The sequence below is a fragment of the Schistocerca serialis genome, chromosome 7 (assembly GCF_023864345.2).
Source record: "Schistocerca serialis cubense isolate TAMUIC-IGC-003099 chromosome 7, iqSchSeri2.2, whole genome shotgun sequence".
In the NCBI taxonomy this organism is placed as follows: domain Eukaryota; kingdom Metazoa; phylum Arthropoda; class Insecta; order Orthoptera; family Acrididae; genus Schistocerca; species Schistocerca serialis.
Genome location: NC_064644.1, coordinates 351,764,663 through 351,791,473, shown reverse-complemented (window position 1 = coordinate 351,791,473; position 26,811 = coordinate 351,764,663).

The window sequence follows — 26,811 nt, the reverse complement described above, 5'->3', positions numbered from 1 at the left end:
TGAACATCAACAAAAGCAAAATGAGGATAATGGAATGTAGTCGAATTAAATCGGGTGATGCTGAGGGAATTAGGTTAGGAAATGAGACACTCAAAGTAGTAAAGGAGTTTTGCTATTTGGGGAGCACAATAACTGATGATGGTCGAAGTAGAGAGGATATAAAATGTAGACTGGCAATGGCAAGGAAAGCGTTTCTGAAGAAGAGAAATTTGTTAACATCGAGTATAGATTTAAGTGTCAGGAAGTCGTTTCTGAAAGTATTTGTATGGAGTGTAGCCATGTATGGAAGTGAAACATGGACAATAAATAGATTGGACAAGAGAATAGGAGCTTTCGAAATGTGGTGGTACAGAAGAATGCTGAAGATTAGGTGGGTATATCACATAACTAATGAGGAGGTATTGAATAGGATTGGGGAGAAGAGAAGTTTGTGGCACAACTTGACAAGAAGAAGGGATCGGTTGGTAGGACATGTCCTGAGGCATCAAGGGATCACAAATTTAGCATTGGAGGGCAGCGTGGAGGGTAAAAATCGTAGAGGGAGACCAAGAGATGAACACACTAAGCAGATTCAGAAGGATGTAGGTTGCAGTAGGTACTGGGAGATGAAGGAGCTTGCACAGGATAGATTAGCATGGAGAGCCGCATCAAACCAGTCTCAGGACTGAAGACCGCAACAACAAACAAGGTATGAAATGTAATGTGTGGCTAGTGCCTCCCGGCGGGTAGATCTGTCGCTTGGTGAGGAGGTAATTACGAATTTTATTTCAAGTGATTCAGCATAATACATGAATCGCGATGTCTTGCCCACTGGAATAGACCTCCGGACAGTTGAACTTTGCAGCAATCCAAGAGCGTGTGCACGGTCAGAACTTTTCTTTGAGACTTTTATTCACCGCGAAAGTGTTTCCCTCCCTTTTTTAAAATGTTTTCCTAGAACGGATAATGCTTACCGGAATCCAATTTAGAACCTTGTCATTGCACAGACAATTTCTGAACTGTTACGAGCAGTCTAATCTATTCCTGAGTTGTAGCCTAAAACGAACTTAGCAGCGAGAAGTCGGGCAGCGGTAGACTCATTTCGCCGAGTTTCCAATACCAGAAAAGAGCGCTACTTAGTAAGAGCACTACCACACAAAACAAACATTGCATTCTGGCAGTTTTGATTTCTGGTGAATAGTTAGGACATTATCTCTCATATTGCAGAATTAACTGAATGAGCTTAAATTCCACTTTTTTTTTCTACAACTTCAGGCCTGATGCAAGGCTTGACATATAAAAAACAAACTACTTTTCTAAAAAGTTTATTTGTCTGTTTTCTCTTTTCAATCTCAGTTGCACAATTTGTGCAGTATAACTAGTTTCGATCTCCCTGAATCATCCTCAGCCATACATAATTGCTTAAGCAACCTGTCGTATCTGTATCGGAACTACACATCAAATAGTGTACACTGTGTTAAAACTACACTTCAGAATACAGTCTCTGAATTCGTCTCGTGTCTGCTGTCATGCCTACTCTGTAAGGACTGCAAGCGCTGGAACAGAACTCTATAATTGGTCGCACTAGCAGGCTGTCCGTGACTTCCTTCAGAGGTGAACAGCTCTTTGTTCACAAGAGCCAAGTCTTCTACGTGCCTTCCACACAACTGACTTCATGTGTTCATCTTTCTCTCTCAGAATTACACCCATATATTTAAATGTACTCCTGAAGATCAGGACTAAACTTGGGACACTATCGGGTTCTTTGTCATAGGCAGTATCTCACATTTACACCACAGCGCCTTTCAACAACTTACTTGGTGCGAAGGAAGGAAGGAAAGATGATGAGGGTTTAACGCCCCGTCGACAAAGAGATCCTTAGAGACGCAGTACAAGCTAGGATTGACTTAAAGATGGGGAAGGAAATCAGTTGTGCTCTTTCAGAGGAACCATCCCGACATTTTCCTGAAGCTATTTCGGGAAATCACACAAAATCTATTACTCCGAATGGCCAGACATGGGTTTGGATCGTTGTCCTCACGCATGTGAGTCCAGCTTGCATCCCATTAACATAGGCGCATCTAATGTAGTTGAAGTGCGTAGTTGATGCAGTTGGATTAGTATTAAAATGTTGGCTTGGTGCAAATGTTCGTAGCGTTTTTCCGTAAGTTGAATAAACACAACAGATACACATAACTGATATTTTAGTCATCAATAATAGGTTCTCCTTCACTTCTTACAACAGTCTGCCAACGCTGGGGTAAGTTTTCGATTCCGCAACTGCAGAAATCAGGGGAAAACTCGTCAAGCCATGTTCGGAGCACATTTTTATCGAATGGAAGATCCTTGAATGTTGTTCGACAGAGAGCGGAAAAGGTGAAAATCTGAGGGCGCAATATCAGGTGAATAAGGTGGGTGCGGAATGACTTCCCAATCCAACGCCTGTGTAGTTTTTTTTATCAGCCTAGGAGAATGCAGGCGGGCGTTATCGTGGAGAAGCGTCTTCCTGATGGTCGTTCTTGGATTGCGTCTGCAAAACGTCTCAGTTTGTTGACAATAAATGGTAGCAGTAGCGGTTACACCTCGGGTAAGCAATTCGTAGTGCGCCACACCGTCGTTGTTCCATCAGATGCATAACATTATCTTTAGTGGATGTGTGCAGATCTTCGTACGGGTAGTTGCTGCTCTGTTTGGACTTAACCATTCCCATCTTTTCCTTATATGTTTCTCGCCACCAGTAACGATACAGGATACGAATGGTCGGGTTTGTTCGCGAGCCAGAGTTGCACTTATGGACACCTGCTGATTTTTGTGCTTTTGGCTTAGAGCATGCGGTATCCATACATCTGATATTTGAACCTTCCCAACTGCATACAAATGTCGCCCGATGGTGGAATGATGACTGACGTGGATCATTGCTGATTAATGCGTTTAAAAGATCTTCATCAAACCCCGTAGGTCTTTCCGTACGTGGAGAACACGCTAATGTCAAAACGATCCTCATTTTCTTGTCGTGCTCTTCCAATGGCATTATCCCCATACACGGCGCAAATGTTTCTAGCTACCTCCGCTGCCGTCACGCCTCCACTGAACTCAAACAGAAGAACAGGTCGTAAACGTTCCGATTTCTCCACTTGCCACTCCATTTCATAGTGTACACAGCTCACTCAATTTGTCTAAATGACAAAACGACTACATGTTAACTCAAATAGCAACTACAAATAAAAATCGACAATCGATAAATAAACTCGTAACAACCGGAATACCAACATGCAAAACAAAAACGCTACGAACTTATGCACCAACCTAATATAATAATAAATTAACAGCGGATTTTAAAAACACGAACAGTTTACCGAGAAGGTGTATCGCTAATATAATCAATAGAATTAATAACGTTGCTTTCACTGCACAACTTCTCAAATCTCGGAATCAAACTGGAGACATCAGTTCCTGTTTCACGGTACTCACAATAATTACTCTTCGTTACAGCGACCGCCGAAAACACCGCTGTGCACAAATACACACATCAAAAAAGTTTTGCACCACCCCAGTTCCCAGAACTTCTGAAGATAAACGTTGACTGTGGATATTGTGCAACAGACACAGTCCCTCTGACTGTTCACAGGTGTTACTAAAGCCGCCCAAAAATCTAAACGACCATGCATGAGCAGCGCCTATTAGACGGAGGGGTCCGACAGCTGATCACTTCCAGTCATTGCACCAGGAAGGAGGTACACGGCTCGTTTTGTCTGTAGTTCAACCACGTCTAGACGATGAATATCGTGGTTCGATCGCGTCCGCATTGCTACTTTGTGCCAGGAAGGGCTCTCAGCAATGGACATGTCCAGGCCTCTCGGAGTGAACCAAGGCGATGTTGTTCGGACATGGAGGAGAAACAGAGAGATAGGAACTGTCGATGACTTCCCTTGCTCAGGCCACCCAAGGGCTACTACTGCAGTGGATGACCGCTACCTACGGATTATGACTCGGAGGAACCCTGACAGCAACGCCACCACGTTGAATAATGCTTTTCGTACAGCCACAGGACGTCATGTTACGACTCAAACTGTGCGGCTGCATGATGCGCATCTTCACTCCAAACGTCCATGGCGAGGTCCATCTTTGCTACCACGACACCATGTAGCGCGGTACAGATAGGCAAAACAACATGCCCTGCGGACAGCTCAGGATTGGCATCAGGTTCTCTTGACCGATGAGTGTCGCAAATGCATTCAATCAGACAATCGTCGGAGACGTGTTTGGAGGCAACCTGGTCAGGCTGAACGCCTTAGACACACTGTCCAGCGAGTGCAGCAAGGTGGAGGTTCCCTGCTGCTTTGGGGTGGCAGTATGTGGGGCCTACGTACGCCGCTGACGGTCATGGAAGGAGCCGTAACGGCTGTACGATACGTGAATGCCATCCTCCGACCGATAGCGCAACCATATCGGCAGCATATTGGCGAGGCATTCGTCTTCATGGACGACAATTCGCGTCCCCAACGTGCACATCTTGTGAATAACTTTATAACGATATCGCTCGACTAGAGTGGCCAGCATGTTCTCCACACATGAACTCTATCGAACATGCCTGGAGTAGATTGAAAAGGGCTCTTTATAGACGTCGTGACCCACCAACCACTCTGAGGTAACTATGCCGAGATAACTATGCCGTTGAGGAGTGGGACAACCTGGACCAACAGTGCCTTTATGAACTTGTGGATAGTACGCCACGGCGAATACAGGTATGCCTCAATGTAAGAGGACGTGCTACTGGGTATTAGAGGTGCCGGTGTGTACAGCAATCTGGACCACCACCTCTGAAGGTCTCGCTGTATGTTGGTACAACTTGCAATGTGTGGTTTTCATGAGCAATAAAAAGGCGGAAATTGCGTTTACGTTGATCTCTCTTCCAATTTTCTATACAGGTTCAGAAACTCTCGGAACCGAGGTGATGCAAAACATTTTTTGATGTCTGTAGTACGTCACGAATGAAGAGTACAGGAAAAGAACGTGGTTTGTCCACTTTTTTTTCAAAAATGAGTTATGTATGCCGAGAGATGTAGGATTCTGTGTTGTTAATACTGTTAATCGACCAGTGTGATAATATGAATAGTCCACGTTCTGTAACTCATTTTAGTTTGGGCATCTAGGGAAATAATGTGCTAATGTCTCTCGCTACAGGCAATAAAAGTGCTTTGTCCAATGCAGTGTATTACATTTTAGATTCCTTGTGGGTTACCAAACAATGCTGTACCGAGCGAGGTGGCGCAGTGGCTAGCACACTGGACTCGCATTCGGGAGGACGACGGTTCAACCCCGCGTCTGGCCATCCTGATTTAGGTTTTCCCTGATTTCCCTAAATCGCTCCGGGCAAATGCCGGGATGGTTCCTTTAAAAGGGCACGGCCGACTTCCTTCCCCGTCCTTCCCTAATCCGATGAGACCGATAACCTCGCTGTCTGGTCTCCTCCCCCAAACAACCCAACCCCAAACAATGCTGAAGCAAGAAATGCTGAAGCATGTCAATTCGACATCCTCAGTCGGTAGCACTCATTACTTCATGAGTATAAAGAGCTAGTTGTGGTTCGCAAGAAAGATAGTTTCAGAAACCGTGCTGACTATGTGTCAATAAATCGTTTTGGCTCTGAGCACTATGCGACTTAACTTCTGAGGTCATCAGTCGCCTAGAACTTAGAACTAATTAAACCTAACTAATCTAAGGACATCACGCACATCCATGCCCGAGGCAGGATTCGAACCTGCGACCGCAGCGGTCGCTCGGCTCCAGACTGTAGCGCCTAGAACCGCACGGCCACTCCGACCGGCAATAAATCGTTTTCTTCGATGTACTTCATAATGTTCGAATACAGTATATGTTCCATAACCCTACTGAAAATCTACGTTAGTGATATGGGCCTGTAATTCAACGGATAACTCCTACTTCCCTTTTTGGGTATTGGTGTGACTCGAGCAATTTTCCAGTTTTTAGGTACGGATCTTTCTGTGAGCGAGCGGTTGTATATAATTGCTAAATATGGAGCTATTGTATCAGCATACTCTGAGAGGAACCTGACTGGTATACAATCTGGACCGGAGGCCTTGTCTTTATTAAGTGATTTAAGCTGCTTTCTTACACCGAGGATATCTACTTCTATGTTTCTCACCTTGGCAGTTCTTCTTGATTGGAATTTAAGAATTTTTACTTCGTTTTCATTGGTGAAGGGGTTTCGGAAAACCATGTTTAATAACTCTGCTTTAGTGGCACTGTCATCAGTGACTTCACCGTTGTTACCGCAGTGAAGGTATTGATTACGTCTTGCCACTGGTATGCTTTATGTATGAACAGAATCTCTTTGGGTTTTCTGCCAGATTTCGAAACAAAATTTCGCTGTGGAAATTATTAAAAGCATCTCGCATTGAAGTACGCACTATATTTCGAACTTCTGCAAAACTCTGCCAATCTTGGGGATTTTGCGTTCTTTTAAATTTGGCGCCCTTTTTTCGTTGCTTTTGCAACAGAGATCTGACCCTTTTTGTGTACCATGGAGGATCAGTACCATCACTTATTAATATATGTGGTATATCTCTCTCAATTGCTATCGATATTATCTCTTTGAAACCATTCCACAACTCTGCTACGCTTACATGATCAGATCGGAAGGAGTGAAGACTGTCTCCTAAAAAGGTGTTAAGAGCATTTTTATCACCTTCGTTAAATAGATATACTTTGCGTTTCTTTTTGGTGGTTGTAGGTGTTACGGTATTCAGCCTTGCAGCAACTGCTTTGTGGTCGCTAATCCCTGTATTCGTCACGAGACTCACTACTTGTCCAAGATTATTTGTTGCTAAGAGGTCAAGTATGCTTTGGCAACCATTTACGCTTCGAGTGAGCTTATGAACTAACTGTTCAAAATAATTTTCTGATAAAGCATTAAGTACAATTTCGGATGACGTTATATTGTATGAGTGGGGTAGCTATGAAAGACAGAGTCCTTCAGATTCTCACAGTGTTAGGAAAGGGCATGTACGAGGGTGTATGAGTTCAGTCATGAAGAAATTAAGGGTTTAGTCTCATGAACTAGGGAAAGACTGCAACTAAATTAAAGTGTTTTGCCGTAGTAATTGCTAAAGAAAGATCAAATATTATACGAAAATTTAGTGATATGGTAGACTGGAATGAACAATCATTGTACATGACAGGCCTCACTACAATACTTCCACTTCACAGACTGCTTTCAGGGAAGAAAGAAGATGCACAGCTTCAGGGTGTAATTTCAGACACACTGTAAAACTGAAAGGTGACGACATTGTATATGAAATTCTTATATGCCGAAAAGCCTTCATGGCAGTACATGGGTAACAAGACGATGATTAATGACAATTCGGAAACTTTTGAAGCTGGGCAAATCTGCTAGTGCTGGGAGAAGTAGGCATAGAAAGAAGCCATAGAAAATTAAGAACGAGGTATGAATGACAGCTTATGATCACATTCATTCATTTAAGGATAGAGCAAGTCGTTACAACAATGACAGTACCAAGAGGCTGTATCTTCCAGAGGAACCTTTGGTGAAAAGAACTGCATGAATTTTTCCAGAAAAAATACTCAAATTTTGACGTTTGACATGAAATGCATAGAACAGCATATAACACGAAATTCAATATAGCTTCTCGTTATCCAATGAATGACATATGCTCAACCTGCGATAAGGGCACTGCTGAGATGAAAGTGATGTATGCAATGTCATCTGAAAATTTAAATTATGACACGAAAAAACAAATCTTGAAAGAAATTAAAAGATCACTATTGACCAGAATGTACACAAAGTCAAAGGTGAAACATTTTATTCTAGAAAAAGAAATGATCATTTAAGAAGCCAAAAGTCTAATGAAACAGAAGCAAACTGCATGAACCTCCAATATATATATATATATATATATATATATATATATATATATATATATATATATATATATATAATAAGAGGCAGTTGTCTATTTACTCTTTCAATATTCTCAGCTTTAAAATGCAACTTCAGTGATCTACACTTACACCGACGATAATGGAAGAAAAGGGGCCAATGAAGTTGTTTCCTAACTAAATCGCTTTGTGATAGAATTATTGCACAAGAAAGTCAAACATCTTGAAGTTTTTGTGAGTCATATTCAGGCTAGAACAATAATTACACTGTCCCAAAGTATCTTAATTATGGCGTGGGTGAACTGAAACTTTTAGAGACAAAGGGAATAACTTCCACTATTACATGACACTCTTTTTTTATGGAATGTGATAAGATTATGAAACTGAGTAACATTACAAGCAGAAGAACCAATGGATTGGACGCAGATGATGGTCGAAGCTTGATGTAAACCTAAGCCTTTTGATGTTGTGGTGTTCAGTCAAGATATGACATTTCCGAAAAAGAAATATTCGAGGAAATGTTCTTTCCCAACGAAACTCATCAGAGAGTTAGTCATCTCAAAAACATCCCTACCTCATTCAACATCGAGACAGTTAAAAAACATCCCTGCCTCACTCAACATCGAGAAATTTATAATGGAGCTTGGATTTTATCGGTGGTGAGAGCTTTACAGCGACTTCAAGAGCAGCGGTCGCAAGAACACCCATATTGGAAGTGAAATATAAAAATAATAATAATTTTATATAATGCTGTTAATAATAATAATAATAATAATAAAATACCCTTACACGTCCCCTGGAAACATCAGAAGAAAAGTATCAGACTTCCAGGTTTTTAAGGAGCTAGAGTGTTTTACACAAACCTATTACACTAAGCCGAGAAGTGCATTTTGCGACAAAGTGATATTATATTTTACTCTTATTACCATTTTATCACATGAAGTTAAAATAGCAGATAGGAACTGCTTACCAAGAATGAAATTTTCACTTTGCAGTGGAGGGTGAGCTGATATGAAACTTACTGGCAGATAAAACTGTGTGCCGGGCCGAGACTCGAACTCGGGACTTCAGCCTTTCGTCGGCAATTTCTGTACATAGTTTCAATCAGCCAGGAAGTTTCATTTTAGTATCTTTATTGTTTCAAATACTGTTTTTCGTTACCAAATAAGCGGACACAATGTTTAACAAAAAATATAGTTTTACTTCCATTACAGTCTATTCCACTACATATATACAGCACGTTCTTCCCTCGTAATGCATGAGCTTACTTTAAATATTGTGCCAATAAAACTACAATTTAAATATTTAGTGAATCAGTTTATACTAATTTAATATATATAACATGCCCTTCCAAATTTCTTTTGTATTCATTAATTTTGCCCATTAGTATCAATGAAATTCGGTTTCAAACTTCAAAATTTTTTCTGTTGAACAATTTGATAATGTGGACAAAGTACCTTCTTTTCCTGTGCTCTTCAAATGGCATTAACATCATGAAGATACATGTTAACAATTTTTTTTTCCTTCTGTCTACTTTCAGAAAAAAGTTGATAAGATTTTCTTCTTCTAAAGATATATATTCAGATGGGTCTTTGGCTATTGGGTCACGAATCCATGCCAGAAAGTACTTTTCAAACAGTTTGATTAGACATGATAGTTAATTTTCAAAAAGACATTTCATATCTTAAGATAAATGAGCTTCACTGGAGAATACCGAGAGGTGCAAAGGGGAAAACGCTGGTCGATACCACCATCATTAATTTTTCTTTTCTACAACTTAAATTTAATTCTGGAACTTGAAATTTTCTCATTTAATTTTCGAATCTTTTTCCAACGTTCTTGCACGTAGAGATTCAACGCGTCAATCGTTTTCTTTGAGGAAAGTGTACGCTTCTGGTGTAAATGAAACTTATACAGCAATACATTGGCGGCTCTCCCGTCGCTTTGGACGTCGCGTCTCACACTTAGCACTTCGCGTCCTTCAGGTGATGTGCAACCATCCAGAAGTCTTAAACGTAGATATGTGACCGACGTTTCCATTACACACAAATTCGATATTGCTTAGGTCAAAGCTGCAAGACAGGTGCCTCGCAAAGGATCGCCAACACAAGTCCACGGATCAATGTTAAAATTTCGGCTCAACCATCTGTTTAAAGTATTAAAAAAACAGTAGAATTTACGCTTTTCGAAGGTCAAGTCTTCATCTTCAGAACTGTAGTACAAGAAACCTCTAACAGCACCAATATAAAACATAACATCATAAGAAGACATGGCTTCAAGGGAAATAGCAATTTTTCTTTTTTTTTCTCTTCTTTATGTATCATATTGGTCGCCTTAGAGGTTTCTACTACAGTAGTTCTGAAGATACAGCTTGATCTTCGAAACGTGTAAATTCAAGTATTTTACGCTATAAATAGGTGACTGAGCCAACATTTTAACACTCAGTTTTACAACCACGATCTCATATCCATTATCGATAAAATCTACGTCAATGGATTTTGATTCGTCCTCTGTGTATCTGTTAATATTGCAGGAGGTGTATAATATTGTTGTAATATTTTTGCTGCTGCCCTGTGCGTGTGTGTGTGTGTGTGTGTGTGTGTGTGTAGAGGGGCGATCACTGTTATACGAAGTGCAAATACTCTCCAAACAGATCTGCATTTTGAAAAAAAATTTACATAATGTCCTTGGAGAGCAACTCCGCAGTCGCTGGTTTCCAAACAGATTTATTATCCGTCATGCTTGTTGCATTCATTCTTTGAATCACATGTTTCGGTTCGACATGAACCATTCTCAGGTCTGAATGTATTGGTTACAAGAGTGACCTGTTCCACTGCGAGTAAATTTACGCGCTGCATCACATAATAAAATATTATTTTTATTTTATTTCTATTGTGTATGAATAACGTAAATTTTCTGGTAGTTGGGTGGGTTATTCTTGTAAGGCTGCGTTCACAGTGACACAGACAACGGTCGTCAGACGCTGTCGTCGGGGTTTTCCGGAAAACATCGGCCGATAACTTGATCACAATGCGTCCGATCTCCTCCGTCAGTTTCTGGCGGGATCAAGGAGGTTAGGTTAGGTTAGAATCTGTTCTATGTTGGTTTGGTCTTAATCCCCGAGGTTGTGGTTGCCACCATATCACCTCTGTGCTTGAAGACGAGTGTTACAATGCGGCTTTTGCTGTTAAAAAGATGCCTAATTCGTGTGAATAAGCTATTTATCTGTCTCGAAAACAATGTGACGAGTACTGTCTTCTCTGTCCTCAATTATTGGAGCTACAAGACAAGGTCCACATATATATGAGATGTAGAAATGTTCTGTTAAATAATCGAAATGATTCGTAGCGACCTTGAAAAGCAAGATTACAACACTGTTTTGCTGAACTTATTTGAAGTTGTGCAGATATACGCTACTGGCCATTAAAATTGCTACACCAAGAAGAAATGCAGATGATAAACGGGTATTCATTGGACAAATATATTATACTAGAACTGACATGTGATTACATTTTCACACAATTTGGGTGCATAGATCCTGAGAAATCAGTACCCAGAACAACCACCTCTGGCCCTGATAACGGCCTTGATACGCCTGGGCATTGAGTCAAACAGAGCTTGGATGGCATGTACAGGTACAGCTGCCCATGCAGCTTCAACATGATACAACAGTTCATCAAGAGTAGTGACTGGTGTATTGTGATGAGCCAGTTGCTCGGCCACCTTTGACCAGACGTTTTCAATTGGTGAGAGATCTGGAGAATGTGCTGGCCAGGGCAGCAGTCGAAAATTTTCCGTACTCAGAAAGGCCCGTACAGGACCTGCAACATGCGGTCGTGCATTATCCTGCGGAAATGTAGGGTTTCACAGGGATCGAATGAAGGGTAGAGCCACGGGTCGTAACACATCTCAAATGTAACGTCCACTGTTCAAAGTGCCGTCAATGCGAACAAGAGTTGACCGAGACATGTAACCAATGGCACCGCATACCATCAGGCCGGGTGATACCCCAGTATGGCGGTGATGAATACACACTTCCAATGTGCGTTCACCGCGATGTCGCCAAACATGGATGCGACCGTCATGATACTGTAAACGGCAACTGGATTCACCTGAAAAAAATGACATTTTGCCATTCGTGCACCCAGGTTCGGCGTTGAGTACACCATCGCAGGCGTGCCTGTCTGTGGTACAGCGTCAAGGGTAACCGCAGCCATGGTCTCCGAGCTGATAGTTCATGCTGCTGCAAACGTCGTCAAACTGTTCGTGCAGATGGTTGTTGTCTTGCAAACGTCCCCATCTGTGACTCATGGATCGAGACGTGGCTGCACGATCTGTTACAGCCATGCGGATAAGATGCCTGTCATCTCGACTGCTAGAGATACGAGGTCATTAGGATCCAGCACGGTGTTCCGTATTACCCTCCTGAACCCACCGATTCCATATTCTACTAACGGTCATTGGATCTCGACCAGCAATGTCGCGATACGATAAACTGCAATCGCGATAGGCTACAATCTGGCCTTTATCAAAGTCGGAAACATGATGGTACGCATTTCTCCTCCTTACACAAGCAATCACAACAACGCTTCACCAGGCAACGCCGGTCAACTGCTGTTTGTGTACGAGAAATTGGTTGGAAACTTTCCGCTTGTCAGCACGTTGTAGGTGTCGCCACTGGCGCCAACCTTGTGTGAATGCTCTGAAAAACTAATCATTTGCGTATCACAGCATCTTCTTCCTGCCTGTTAAATTTCGCATCTTTAGCACGCCATCTTCGTGGTGTAGCAGTTTTAATGGCCAGTAGTGTACATCAATTAATCTACTGAAAAATGGAGAAACATTCATCACATTTGCAAACCACTTCATGGAACAGAAAAACCACCCTACTGGCATAAATATGCCAGTAAGCAGGAACAATAATTTGTAGACAGCTAACAATCATCTCCCACCACCAAAGAAAAAGTCCACTACAGTAGCTTTAAGCGTAAGATACACCATCCTTCTCATTGGAACCTTTTTTTTTTTTTTTTGAAGTTATAATTTACAACCAAAATTTCCGATATCGATTTTGCCTATTTATGTTTTGCAAGAGACCCGCAGTTCCATAGAATCCGAACTATATCCTGATTATATTTTTCATCCTCAGAATGCCACAAACTTCTTTGATTAAACTTATCAATTTCTCAACACTCCATGTTGCGTGTTCTGTAGGTCAATATAACCGAAGACAATAACCTGGTTTGAATTTCACCTATTTTCGCCCAAAGTCTGTAGGTTCGGGCGATGAGTGTGCGCATACGTAGCGGCGTACTGATTTGAAAAGATCCGACTTCTTCGGCCTATGTCGGTTGGCAGCGGAAGCCACTGAGATCGGTGCCACTGCGACCGCAGCCTAACCGATACGTTCAAATCTGCGAATAGTTCATATTAAACTGAATCTGGTCATTTAAAAAAACTAATGCAATCAAGGCGTATAATAAATCTGTTTCAGACCTGCATTTTGTTATGATCGTCCAACAACGATAATCTCCAATAGACGACAGCATTGTCAGCAAACAATCTGGTCATATCTGATAAAATTTTTATGCATATTGAGAACACTAGCGGTCCTAATGTGACCTTACTTTTTTTCCTTTGTCATCAGTCTTCTGACTGGTTTGATGCGGACCGCCATGAATTCCTCTCCTGTGCCAAACTTTTCATCTCAGAGTAGCAATTGCAACCTACAGCCTCTATTATTTGCTGGATGTATTGAAATCTCTGTCTTCCTCTACAGCTCCCTCCAGTAGTATTATGACGGAGGTTATTCCCTGATGTCTTAACAGATGTCCTATCATCCTGTCCCTTCTTCCTGTCAGTGTTTCCTATAGGGTAAGGCGGTACAATCTCGATATTGGTACAATTCCGATCAACATAAGATTTCGCACCATTTTTCAATTTCGTAGTATTGGTAGCACTTGTCTTTGTGTGGCATTGCAATGCGGAAGTTTCCTGCACCTCCTCCTGTCTTTACCCTGAATACACCAGTTTATGCTGCAGAGAAATAAAGTTTTTCTTGTTGAGAGGCAAGTGAAGTTACTTAGTTTTTATTAACTGATTAGTTTTCATGTGCTTGTAAATTCTTTATTAGTGAGGTTTTCCGTTCCCGCGTGTTCTGCAGCATCTGTGGAGAAAGACTGCATGAAATGTGCTGCCAGCTCTTGGCACAGTTCAATACTATTTACTCGTGGTTTCACTCTCGCCAACAGTACATTTTCAGTCATAAAAAAGGTACAATTTCGGTACCCTGGTACCACTTCCACCAACCCATTTCTTTAGTATGTCAAGACTGACTGCTGTCGACATATTACATACAATTACAACAAATGAGTTATGAACATTTAAACATATTTTCTCTCGCAAATTTTTAAAGCAAACCCTTACTTTTTCTCTTAGATGCACCAACAAGGATCAGAAAAGAAAATCTGCAATAAATGGAGTCCAACTGCATTACATGTGGTAATAAAGAGTGTAATGGATGGACATTTGGGCCTTCATACTGCATCAGAGTTATACAACAGTCCCTTCAGCACTCTGCATGGTAAAGTACGAACTGGAAAGAAAATGCAAGCTGGGTTACCTTCAACTATAGATAACACACCTTGTCATCCTACGGTAAGCAATTCTGAAATGGAAGATGCTTTGGCCCAGAGACTTTATTTCTAGAACAGTGAGGACTGGGTCTGGCGCCACTTCAGTTAAGAAGAGCTGCATTCTGATGGCCGAGAAAAATAATTTTAAACATCCATGGAATTAAGAAACCAACGTTGCTGGAATCTACTGGTTTAAGCATTTATTACGACACATGCTAACCTTAGCCTATGAAAACCCAAGGGTTTTTCACGAGCCTCAGCTGAAGGCTTAAATAAAATGGGAGTAAGTGAATATTTCCAGAACTTGGAGGATATCGTAAAGGGATATGATTTGTTTCATTAACCAGAGTGTATTTATAATATGGATGAGCCCACCTTTCCTCTTAATAACGTACCCCCAAAAATAGTTAGTCGTAAAGGTAAGCGAGAAATTGTTTCACTGACAGACACGGAAAGAGGACAAAACGTGACTGTTGCGGCATGCACGAATGCATCTGCAACGTATTTACCACTAATTTTCAAAGGGGTGAGGAAACGCCATGAATGAATTTCAAGATGGGCTACTCTGGGTTCCATTACGCAGATTCCTGAATTGGGCTACATTAATGAAGAACTATTTATGATCTCGCTTCAACACACCAAGGAATAAACAACAGTGGGTTGCATTATAGTTCTTATTATTGACAATTATCTCAGCCATACAAGCTTGGATGCAATAGTGTACTGTTGGGACGATGGGGTAGCACTTTTGGGATTGTCTTCACACAGTACACTTGTCTACAGCCATTAGACGCAACTTTCTTCACGTCTCTAAAGGCTCAATATCACACAAATACAACTGACTGGATTCATAGTAACCCCAACTAAAACATTACGAAACGAAGATTCTGTAAAGTTTTCTGTGATGCCTGGAGCAAAACTGCATTGTATATAAATGTGCTGTGTCTGTCCGAAAGAAGAGGCACCACGCAGAAGTTGCAGTTGCGAAACATTATACGTAGGTTAACGGGAATCACTGCTGTCAGCTGCTACGCGACATTAAGAGGAATCAGCGGCGACAACATTGTGTACCGGACGGGATTCAAACCCAGGATCTCCTGCTCACTAGGCTGGCACGGTAATCAATGTACCGTCTGGGACACAGCATTATCGCAACTGTACGGAGTATCTCGGCGCGCCTCACAACCGATCCATACTCCTGCCGAGTGCCACCTATCCACAGTGGACAGGGACTGTGGATAGGTGGCGCTCGGTGGGGTGTAAATCGGCTGTGACCTAGCAACTGTGATCCCCGTTAATTTACATATAAAACTGCATCTTTGGATGTGCTATAATGGGGTTCCAGTGGACAGTATTAATGCCCCTCTACGAAGACATTGTTCCCCAGGACAAATTTGCACCTTTGTCATTATTCGAGGCTCCTGCTACTTCAACCTCCACCAATCAATCTACATCGACTCGACTCACTTCAAATGAAAACCTGGAAAAGCTCTGTAGCAAGGGAAATCTTTTTCAACAGGGGAGAAAGGAAGAAACAGAAATGTAGATGTATGAGTAACGACGAAAGAAGTATTAAATGACCAAATAGCCAGCAAACAATGAGAATAATTGTGGATTTTGTTTCTACATCTACATCTATACTCCGCGAGCCATCTTACGGTGTGTGGCGGAGGGTACTTATTGTACCACTATCTGATCCCCCCTTCCCTGTTCCATTCACGAATTGTGCGTGGGAAGAACGACTGCTTGTAAGTCTCCGTATTTGCTCTAATTTCTCGGATCTTTTCGTTGTGATCATTACGCGAGATATATGTGGGCGGTCGTAATATGTTGCCCATCTCTTCCCGGAATGTGCTCTCTCGTAATTTCGATAATAAACCTCTCCGTATTGCGTAACGCCTTTCTTGAAGTGTCCGCCACTGGAGCTTGTTCAGCATCTCCGTAACGCTCTCGCGCTGACTAAATGTCCCCATGACGAATCGCGCTGCTTTTCGCTGGATCATGTCTATCTCTTCTATTAATCCAACCTGGTAAGGGTCCCATACTGATGAGCAATACTCAAGAATCGGACGAACAAGCGTTTTGTAAGCTACTTCTTTCGTCGATGAGTCACATTTTCTTAGAATTCTTCCTATGAATCTCAACCTGGCGCCTGCTTTTCCCACTATTTGTTTTATGTGATCATTCCACTTCAGATCGCTCCGGATAGTAACTCCTAAGTATTTTACGGTCGTTACCGCTTCCAATGATTTACCACCTATGGCATAATCGTACTGGAATGGATTTCTGCCCCTATGTATGCGCATTATATTACATTTATCTACGTTTAGGGAAAGCTGCCAGCTGTCGCACCATGCATTAATCCTCTGCAGGTCCTCCTGGAGTACGTACGAGTCTTCTGATGTTGCTACTTTCTTGTAGACAACCGTGTCATCTGCAAATAGCCTCACGGAGCTACCGATGTTGTCAACTAAGTCATTTATGTATATTGTAAACAATAAAGGTCCTATCACGCTTCCCTGCGGTACTCCCGAAATTACCTCTACATCTGCAGATTTTGAACCGTTAAGAATGACATGTTGTGTTCTTTCTTCTAGGAAATCCTGAATCCAATCACAAACCTGGTCCGATATTCCGTAAGCTCGTATTTTTTTCACTAAACGTAAGTGCGGAACCGTTGCAAATGCCTTCCTGAAGTCCAGGAATACGGCATCAATCTGCTCGCCAGTGTCTACGGCACTGTGAATTTCTTGGGCAAATAGGGCGAGCTGAGTTTCACATGATCTCTGTTTGCGGAATCCATGTTGGTTATGATGAAGGAGATTTGTATTATCTAAGAACGTCATAATACGAGAACACAAAACATGTTCCATTATTCTACAACAGATTGACGTAAGCGAAATAGGCCTATAATTATTCGCGTCTGATTTATGACCCTTCTTGAAAATGGGAACGACCTGCGCTTTCTTTCAGTCGCTAGGTACTTTACGTTCTTCCAGCGATCTACGATAAATTGCTGATAGAAAGGGGGCAAGTTCTTTAGCATAATCACTGTAGAATCTTAAGGGTATCTCGTCTGGTCCGGATGCTTTTCCGTTACTAAGTGATAGCAGTTGTTTTTCAATTCCGATATCGTTTATTTCAATATTTTCCATTTTGGCGTCCGTGCGACGGCTGAAGTCAGGGACCGTGTTACGATTTTCCGCAGTGAAACAGTTTCGGAACACTGAATTCAGTATTTCTGCCTTTCTTCGGTCGTCCTCTGTTTCGGTGCCATCGTGGTCAACGAGTGACTGAATAGGGGATTTAGATCCGCTTACCGATTTTACATATGACCAAAACTTTTTAGGGTTCTTGTTTAGATTGTTTGCCAATGTTTTATGTTCGAATTCGTTGAATGCTTCTCTCATTGCTCTCTTTACGCTCTTTTTCGCTTCGTTCAGCTTTTCCTTATCAGCTATGATTCGACTACTCTTAAACCTATGATGAAGCTTTCTTTGTTTCCGTAGTACCTTTCGTACATGATTGTTATACCACGGTGGATCTTTCCCCTCGCTTTGGACCTTAGTCGGTACGAACTTATCTAAGGCGTACTGGACGATGTTTCTGAATTTTTTCCATTTTTGTTCCACATCCTCTTCCTCAGAAATGAACGTTTGATGGTGGTCACTCAGATATTCTGCGATTTGTGCCCTATCACTCTTGTTAAGCAAATATATTTTCCTTCCTTTCTTGGCATTGCTTATTACACTTGTAGTCATTGATGCAACCACTGACTTATGATCACTGATACCCTCTTCTACATTCACGGAGTCGAAAAGTTCCGGTCTATTTGTTGCTATGAGGTCTAAAACGTTAGCTTCACGAGTTGGTTCTCTAACTATCTGCTCGAAGTAATTCTCGGACAAGGCAGTCAGGATAATGTCACAAGAGTCTCTGTCCCTGGCTCCAGTTCTGATTGTGTGACTATCCCATTCTATACCTGGTAGATTGAAGTCTCCCCCTATTACAATAGCATGATCACGAAACTTCTTCACGACGTTCTGCAGGTTCTCTCTGAGGCGCTCAACTACTACGGTTGCTGATGCAGGTGGTCTATAGAAGCATCCGACTATAATATCTGACCCACCTTTGATACTTAACTTAACCCAGATTATTTCACATTCGCATTCGCTAATAACTTCACTGGATATTATTGAATTCTTTACTGCTATAAATACTCCTCCACCATTGGCGTTTATCCTATCCTTGCGGTATATATTCCATTCTGTGTCTAGGATTTCGTTACTGTTCACTTCCGGTTTTAACCAACTTTCCGTTCCTAATACTATATGCGCACTATTTCCTTCAATAAGAGATACTAATTCAGGAACCTTGCCCTGGATACTCCTGCAGTTTACCAATATTACGTTAACTTTTCCTGTTTTTGGTCTCTGAGGACGGACGTTCTTTATCAACGATGATAATGTCCTCTCTGGTAAGCCGTCAGGTATTTTATCGTTTCGCCCAAGGGGGGGGGGGGGGGGGGTCCCTCTAACCTAAAAAACCCCCGTGTGCACGCCACACGTACTCTGCTACCCTAGTAGCTGCTTCCGGTGTGTAGTGCACGCCTGACCTGTCTAGGGGGGGCCCTACAGTTCTCCACCCAATAACGGAGGTCGATGAATTTGCAACCATTATAGTCGCAGAGTCGTCTGAGCCTCTGGTTTAGACCCTCCACACGGCTCCAAACCAGAGGACCGCGATCGACTCTGGGCACTATGCTGCAGATATTAAGCTCAGCTTGCACTCCGCGTGCGATGCTGGTTGTCTTCACCAAATCAGCCAGCCGCCGGAAGGAACCAAGGATGGCCTCAGAACCCAAGCGGCAGGCGTCATTCGTTCCGACATGTGCTACTATCTGCAGCCGGTCACACCCAGTGCGTTCAATAGCTGCCGGAAGGGCCTCCTCCACATTACGGACGAGACCCCCCGGCAAGCACACCGAGTGCACACTGGAATTCTTCCCCGACCTACCCGCTATTTTCCTGAGGGGCTCCATAACCCGCCTAACGTTGGAGCTCCCTATAACTAATAGGCCCGCCCTCTGTGACTGTCGGGACCTTGCCGGAGAATCGGCCACTGGCCCAACAGGCGAGGCATCCTGTGGTGACTCGGAAACGATGTCATCACCACTAGGAAGCACCCCGTACCTGTTGGAAAGGGGTAAGGCAGCTGCCACGCGGCCAGATCCCACCTTCGCCTTTCGGCCAGGCACGCGCGAGCCCACCACTGTCCGCCATTCACCCTGGAGTGATGGCTGACCGGTAAGATGCTCACTGCCGGAAGACGCAGCGACATCAGGGGTTCCATGTGATTCCAAGGCCACCGAAGTAGGCATAGGTCTCACCACAGTTGCCCCAACGCCACTACGAGCCGACGCCTGCGCCTCGAGCTCGATGAGCCTAACAGACAAAGCCTCCACCTGCCCCCGAAGAGTGGCCAATTCTCCTTGCGTCCGCTCACAACAACCACAGTCCCTACACATGACTATGTTTACCCTACTCTATACGGTGACAAATTCCCAAGATAATCTTCTGATGAGCTACTCTGATAATCAAGAAACACTCACTGAAATACGAGACGCGAAAACTACGCTAGGTTTTCCCAGAAAAACTATTTAAAAGCTAAGCGCAGCAAATAAGTACAAAAACGCTTTATACAAACAGTACTCGCTGCTGCTGGTGCTCTCGCTCTGGCTGTCACAAGACAACTGCTGATTCAAGTGACTAGTGGCTAACGGCCGCGATTTTGTTTCTTGAATTATTATAGTGCGAAATAATTGGGAAAGAGAGACTGGATTTGAGGCCAAAAATGTAATGTTAGGTACCATGAAGTTTGTGTCGGTGCGCGAGGGAAAAGGCGCTTTTTATGTGAAAGATGTAACTGATTAGAATTATACCAAGAACAGATCAGAACTGTACCTAGATTGGTACATTTTCGAACAATTTTACTCAACTTTGTAACCTTTTCTCGTGTTTAAACCAACTCTTGGTGTTATATTTGTGTTACATTAAACACCAAAGAACAGGTGCCATAATTCAAATTATTTCTTTCCTCAATATGTTTCCAGTTACAATAGCATTTGTTCGAAACGATCGAAATCGTACCACCTTACCCTATATTCCCTTCCACGCCGGTTTTCCACAGAGCCTCCTCAGTCCTCACCTTATCAGTCAACTGATTTTCAACATTCTTCTCTGGCACCACACCTCAAATGTTTCGATTCTCTTCTGTTCAGGTTTTCTCGCAGTCCACATTTCTCTTTGTCAATTATTGTGCCATCTATGCCTAGGTAGCAGAATTCCTTAATTTCGTCTATTTCGTGATCCCCAATTCTGATGTTAAGTTTCTCGTTGTTCTCATTTCTGGTGCTTATCATTACTTTCGTCTTCCTTCGATTTACTCTCAATCTGTATTCTGTACTCACTAGACTGTTCATGTTACTCTGTAATTCTTCACTTTCACTGAAGATAGCAATATCATCAGCGAATCTTATTGTTGATATACTTCGATCTTCAATTTTCATCCCACTCTTGAATCTACTTCCGTCATTGTTTCTTTGAGGCACATTGAACAGTAGGGGCGAAAAACTATATCCCTGTCTTAAATCCTTTTTAATCCGAGCACTTCGTACTTGGTCTCCCACTCCACGTTTCGTCTTTGCTCTTGTACATATTGTATATTACCCGTCTTTCCCTATAGCTTTCCCATATTTTCCTCAGAATTTCGAACATCTTGTACCATTTTACAGTGGTGAACGCTTTTTCCATGAATATGTCTTGCTTATTCTTCAGGCTTTATTCCATTAACAATCGCAACGTCAGAAATGCCTCTCTGGTGCCTTTACTTTTCCTAAACCCAATCTGATCGTCATTTCACAGATCCTCAGTTTTCTTTTCCATTCTTCTTGTCAGTAACTTGGGCAAATGAACTGTTAAGCTGTTTGTGCGATAACTCTCGCACTTGTCAGCTCTTGCTATCTTCAGAATTGTGTGAATGATGTTTCTTCGAAAGTCTAATAGTATATCACCAGTCTCGTACATCCTACACGACATCGTGAATAGTCGTTTTGTTGCGATTTTCCCAATGATTTTAGAAATTCTGACTGAATGTTATCTATTCCTTCTGCCTTATTTAATTTTATGTCACCTATATCTCTTTTAAATTCTGATTCTAATACTGGATCCCCTGTCTCTTTCTCGTTGGCTCCTGTTTCTTCTTCTACCTCGTCATCAGACAAGTCCTCCCCCTCATAAAGGCCTTCAAATGTATTCTTTCCATCTATCCTCTCTCTTCTCTGCACTTGACATCTTCTGTTGCCCAATCTGGCACCCTGCGTGCTTGTGACCGTCTTTGTGATGTCCCAGTCTCCGTCACGCCCCACCAATCTTTGAACTCGGTACAGGGCATTACTTTCCACCAAGATCTTCTCCAAACTGATGAGGAGCTCTGTGCTAACCTTGAGCGGCGAGGGGTTTATTTTATCCATTGGGTGCAGCGAGGCCCTCCAAACAATCACACTGCTACATGCGCCTTTATCCTGGCCTTTGAGGGGGATGTCCTCCCAGAGGAGGCCATGGTCAGGGTGTATTGGTGTGATGTCAAACCTTATATTCCACCACCAATGAGATGCTTTAAATGCTTACAGTTTGGACAAACGTCTTCTCGCTGCACCACTGGTCCCATCTGCGGTGACTGTGGGCGTCCCCTCCATGAGTGTGTGTAAATTGTCATGGACAGCATTCTTCACACTCGCATGCATGCCTGGTGTTTGTGAAAGAAGGATTGAAGAATACAAAACCTTAGATCAGCTCACCTACACTGAGGTTTGACAAAAGTATGACTGGCTCCATCCCGTGTCTATGATTTCTGCTTTTGCTTCAGTTACATCCATTGCCCCTCCTACCCCATCCTCTTCCCAATCCCACCCCACTCGCCCCATGCCTTCAGCCTTCTCCTCCCTCTCCCTCCCCATCAGTAAGCATACCCACCCCTTTGGGTGCTGCTCCCCTCCCCCACTGGACTGGAGAAGTTCACCCCTCCTTCAGCGGCCCATCGATACTGGAGCTCCCTCCTGGGACTCCTCTTCCTGGTACCCCCTGAAAGGCGATATGCTGCTCCACACGGCAGTGCAATCCACAGCTGGTGGGTGCCTAGATTGCCCAGTGTAATTCTGTGCCCACCCTCACTGAAGTCTGCCCTTCTCTTCCTTCCCAAGAGAAGCAGCAGAAACGCAAGAAAAAGGGTACGGCTCCTCTGGTACCCTCTGAAGTGCAGCCTTTCCCTCCTCCAGTCAATGAACCAACAGAGTCTGACCCTGCCTATATGCATATTACCCCATCCTTATCAGTGACAGATGGCAATTCGGCGGCGTGACTGACTCTGGTCCATTCACTTCCCATTTGGACTCCGGTTTGAGAATCCACCAGTGGAATTATAATGGATATTTGTGTCACCTTCCAGAGTTCTTTCCCTCTTCTCCCACTTGTATTGCACTCCAGGAGACACATTTTGTCAATTCTTACTCACCTGCCCTTCGTGGGTTCCACGCTTTCTGTCAGAACTGAATTGGCCCCTTGTGGGCTTCTGGTGGTGTTTGCACCTTGGTCCACAAGGACATTGTTAGTAAATGGGTTCCTCACCATGCCACTCTGGAAGCCATTGCTGTCAGGGTCCATCTGGCCACTCCAATCACAATATATAATCTCTACCTCCCACCTGACAGGCCGCACACTCGCTTGCCCTAACCACCCTTCTTCAACAACTCCCTTCTCCCTTCCTGCTACTAGGGGACTTAAATGCCCACAACCCTCTTTGGGGTAGTCATACAACTACTGCCCTGGGCAGGACAGTTGAAGCTGTTCTGACAGGGCTTGACCTCTGTTTACTTAACACAGGCGCTCCTACACACTTTAGTGTGGAACGTGGCACTTTCTCTACCACTGACCTCTCCATCTTCAGTCCCAGCCTTCTTCCCTTCATTCAGTGGGATGTCCACGATGATTTATGTGACAGCGACCATTACCCGATTGTTTTGACGTTCCTTCAGTGTCTCTTGTTCCGTCGCCCTCCCAGGTGGGCCATCTCTAAGGCTGACTGGGATGCCTTCTCCTCTGCTCCCCCCCCCCCCCCCCCCCGTATTGCCACATAACAATGTTGATGAATCTACACAGACTTTGACTGTTGCCATCCTTTCAACAGCTGTTTCAGCAATCCCTCCTTCCTCAGGTTCCCCCCACCAGAAGATGGTCCCTTGGCGGACTCCGGAAATTGCTGCAGCCATAAAAGACCACTGCTGTGCTCTTTAACACTTCAAGCGGCACCCTTCTACTGCTCTTCTTCTGGTCTTTAAACGACTCCATGCCTGGGCCTGCCACCTAATCAAATTTCAGAAACAGATTTGCTGGGAATGATATGTAGCTGCCATAGAACACACACCCCCTCTTCACAAGTCTGAGCGAAACTCGGGGAAGTTTTGGCCACTGCCCTCACACTGGGGTTGCAGGAATTTCTGTGCATGGTGTTGTCCTTACCAATCCGGACTTTGTAGCAGAAAATTTCGTTCAACGCTTTGCTCAAGCTTTGACATTGTCTAAGTATCTGCCCAAGTTCCTTCTCCTGAAAGAGTGCTCAGAACGACTGCCTTTGTCTTTTGTTTCTTGCTGCTTGGATCCAAATAATGCCCCATTCAGCAAGTGGGAATTTGCCAGCGCCCTCGCCCTTTGTCCCGACACAGCTCCTGGACCAGATCAGATACATAACCAAATGCTCCACCATCATATACTGACCCTCTTCAACCGTCTGTGGAGTGAGGGAGTCTTTCCCACCCAGTGGCAGGAAAGCATTGTTGTTCCGGTGTTGAAGCCAGGGAAGCCACCTCTTCAGTTGGATAGCTACCATCCAATTAGCCTTACTAACACACTCTGCAAGCTCCTTGAACGCATGGTGAGTCAGCAGCTGTTTAGGATCCTTGAAACCCGTGACCTTTTGTCATCGACTCAAAGTGGTTTTTGCTGTGGCCGCTCTATGGTGGATAACTTGGTACACCTGGAGTCTGCTATCCAGTCGGCTTTCGCCCATAGACAACACCTCATTGCAGTCTTCTTTGATCTGCATAAAGCCTATGACATCACCTGCTGCCACCACATCCTCACCACCCTTCACGAATGGGGCCTTCATGGCACTCTGCCCGTTTTTATCTGTAACTTCCTTTCTTGTCACTCTTTTCTGGTCCAAGTTGGCTCCTCCTACAGCGCTCCCCATCCGCAAGAAAATGGGGTTCCACAGGGTTCTGTGCTGAGCGTCCCTCTCTTTCTCATAGCCATTAATTGTCTGGCGACAGCTGTTGGACCGACAGTGTCCCCCTCTTTGAATGCTGACGATGTTTGTATCTATGCCGCTTCCTCCGTAATGAGTGCTGCAGAATGCCATCTACAGGGGGCAATCTGCCGGGCGCACTCATGGGCTCTCTCCCATGGCTTTCAGTTTTCGGCAGCCAAGTCGTGTGTCATGCATTTCTGCCGTCGCCGTACAGTCCATCCCCATCTGGAACTGTTCCTTGATGGACAGCCTCTGAAGGTGGTGGCCACCCATTGCTTCTTGGGTTTGGTCTTCGATGTCTGGTTGACATGGCTCTCTCATCTTCGCCAGCTGAAGAGGACGCGCTGGTCCCATCTCAATGTTCTCAGGTGTCTGTACAATACCACCTGGGATGCCGAACACTCTGTTCTCCTGCTATTGTATCAAGCGTTGGTCCAGTCTCGTTTAGACTATGGAAGTCCTGTCTATGGTTCTGCGTCACCTTCAACGTTGCAGATACTAGACCCCACGCACCACTGTGTGGTCCGACTGGCGATTGGTGCCTTCCGGACTAGCCCCATACTTCCATACTTAGTCTTAGCGCAGAGGCAGCGATTCCACCACTAAGAGTTTTGTGTCAACAAGAGCTGATATCTTATGCGCTACGCATTTGCTGCACCCCAAAGCACCCTAATTACGGTCTCCTTTATCCAGACACGAAGATCACCCTGTCGCAGCGGCGGCCACAATGTGGGCTTACCATGGCTGTCCGCATTCAGTCGCTCGTTTCTGAGCTCCAGCAATTCCCTTTACCGCCTCTTACCTCTGCTCACGCACATACCCCTCCATGGTGCGTCTCTGACTTGATCTCTCAATCGATTCAAAGGATTCTGTACCTCTGATGGCCCTTCGCCACCAGTTCTCCTGTCTCCTCAGTTCTTTTCAGGGTTCAGAAGTGATCTATACTGAAGTGATCTATACTATGGTTGCTGGTCCACTGGTTTTGCTGACACCTATGCACGACACATAGAACTTCGTTTCTTGCCAGATGACTGTAGTGTCTTTACTGCAGAATTGGTAGCCATCTTACGCGCACAGGATCATATCTGCTCCTCCTCAGGACTATCCTTCACTATCTGAAGTGACTCACTGAGCGATTTGCATGCTATCGGCCAGTGCTTCCCCCACCACCTGTTGGTCATCACTATCCAGGACTCCCTTTCTCTTCTTGCTCAATGTAGATGCTCAGTGATTTTCATTTGGAGCCCGGGCCATGTTGGGATTCCTGGCAATGAACTTGCTGATCAACTGGCTAAATTAGCTACTACCAGGCCATCTCTTGCTATTGGCATTTTGGAAATAGACCTTCACTCAGCATTATGTCATCAGGTTTTTGGGTCTTTGGGATGCAGAATGGCACACACACAAGCTCAGGGCGATTAAGGATTCTACAACTCTGGGCGGTCCTCCTTTCAGGCCTCTGTCGTCCTATGCCGGCTCTGCATCGGCCATACTTGTCTGACTCACGGTTATCTCCTCCATTATGAGAACCCCCTTCTCTGTCGTCGTGGATTGATGTTGACTGTGGCTCACGTCTTATTGGACTGCCCCAACTTAGCCACCCGACAACAGACTTTAAGCCTTCCAGATTCGCTACCCCTGGTGTTGGCTGACAATGCCTCAGCGGCAGATCTCATTTTACGTTTTATTCGTGATGGGGTTTTTTATCACTTTATTTAAAGGAGGGACCTTCCACCTCATCGGTGAGTGGCGGGGCTGGCGGGCCCTCTTGCTCCGACTGGATTGGCTTAAACTGGGTTTGGTGGTTCTGCATATCCACTCCTTTCCTTGTGGGACCTGTTATGTCTTGAGCGTCTCTCTTGTGTCTGTGGTTCTTCCCTCACGCCTCTGTCATTAGTCACTTTCTCTCCCTCAC